Raw genomic sequence first — 1,759 nt, 5'->3', positions numbered from 1 at the left:
ATAAAATGCAGGTGTTTCAGATGAAATATAAAACTGAATATGTATTAGTTGCATCAGTAGTAATATTATTATTATTATATTATTAATATAAAGTGACAAGCATTTCAGAAGAATTTTTAAAATGTATATCTTTTAGTTGCATAATTATTAATAATAATATGAAGAGACAAGCATTTCAGAAGAATTTTAAAAATGTATATTGTCTAGTTGCATAATTATTATAATAATAATAATAATAATAATAATAATAATAATAATAATATAAAGAGACAAGCATTTCAGAAGAATTTTAAAAATGTATATTGTTTAGTTGCATAATAATAATTATTATTATTAATAATAGTAATAATAATAATAAATAATAATAATAATATAAAGAGACAAGCATTTCAGAAGAATTTTAAAAATGTATATCGTTTAGTTGCATTATTATTAATAATAATAATAATAATAATAATAATAATAATAATAATATAAAGAGACAAGCATTTGAGAAGAATTTTAAAAATGTACATTGTTTAGTTGCATAATAATAATAATAATTATTATTATTAATAATAATAGTAATAATAATAATAAATATTATAAAGAGACAAGCATTTGAGAAGAATTTTAAAAATGTATATCGTTTAGTTGCATAATTATTATTATTATTATTATTATTAATAATAATAATAATAATAATAATAATAATAATGCAACTAAACGATATACATTTTTAAAATTCTTCTGAAATGCTTGTCTCTTTATACTAATAATAATAATAATAATAATAATAATAATAATAATAATAATATTAATAGTATAAAGAGACAAGCATTTCAGAAGAATTTTAAAAATGTATATTGTTTAGTTGCATTATTATTGTTATTATTTAATAATAATAATGCAAGTAAACGATATACATTTTTGTTTATGTCCTGAAATGCCTGTTCCCCGCCCTTTAGTAAAGCACAGAATGATGTAGAGATACAATGTTTCTAATACTACAGGAATGATTTAAAAGTAGTGCATTCCAGGAAAAACTTGTGCTCCAGGTGAGGCTCGAACTCACAACCTCGGCATTGCTCTGCATTGTACTGCTGTATAAGTACCGCGCGCTAACCGATTGCGCCACTGGAGCTCTGACATAGTCTCTTCCAGAACGCTTTACACGGCGTGCCATAGGGCGGGCTTGACACGTCACCAATCCCCGCCCCTTTGTAGAAGCCGGGGAGAGGAGAAGGTATAGAAGCGTGGAGCTGAGTGTTCTCTTGCTCTGGCACGAAGAATAAAACAAATAGAAGCTGTGACAGAAGTGTTCAGTGTGCTCATCACTGATAGCGAGAACAGTACGGAGATCACACACTGCACAGGCTCGCTCTCTGTCCCCATAGGTAGTGTATAGTGGCGCTCTAATCAGTGCGATGCGGCAGATCTGTATTACTGCATCTCCACAATCTATTACTGTAGAAGAGTAGATTGCATTGCATGCTGTACAGCCATTGGTCAGTTCACCCAAGTTTCACTGAACATTCACCCAATTTTGCAAAAAATTCCCACACCTGAATTAAAGAGGCACTCTGATGGTGACACATCTGATGTAAGGGGGAACTCTGATGGGGATACCAAAATTAAAAGAGAAGTATGTTTTTTTTTTTCCCCCCCAACATACTTAGGTGGAGGCAGCATCTGTCCTCTGCCGCCTCTGCACTTAGAACTGGGCGAACGAACACCGCCGATCACTCGGTTCTCACAACTCCCTGGCAGCAAAATTGAG

At 30.8% G+C, this 1,759-nt stretch overlaps 1 non-coding gene across 1 annotated transcript; it reads right to left on the bottom strand.

Moving 5' to 3' along the window:
• Positions 1-1,029: 1,029 nt before the first annotated feature.
• Positions 1,030-1,123, bottom strand: TRNAI-UAU (transfer RNA isoleucine (anticodon UAU)). Its single transcript has 2 exons — positions 1,086-1,123; positions 1,030-1,065 (listed from the first exon to the last, which is right to left on the bottom strand). It is a non-coding gene; the product is annotated as a tRNA-Ile (tRNA).
• Between the last annotated feature and the right edge of the window lie 636 nt (positions 1,124-1,759).

Source organism: Aquarana catesbeiana, linkage group LG04 (assembly GCF_042186555.1).
Source record: "Aquarana catesbeiana isolate 2022-GZ linkage group LG04, ASM4218655v1, whole genome shotgun sequence".
NCBI lineage: Eukaryota > Metazoa > Chordata > Amphibia > Anura > Ranidae > Aquarana > Aquarana catesbeiana.
The sequence above is the reverse complement of the archived record's forward strand: the minus strand, read 5'-3'. Positions and strand labels throughout refer to the sequence as shown.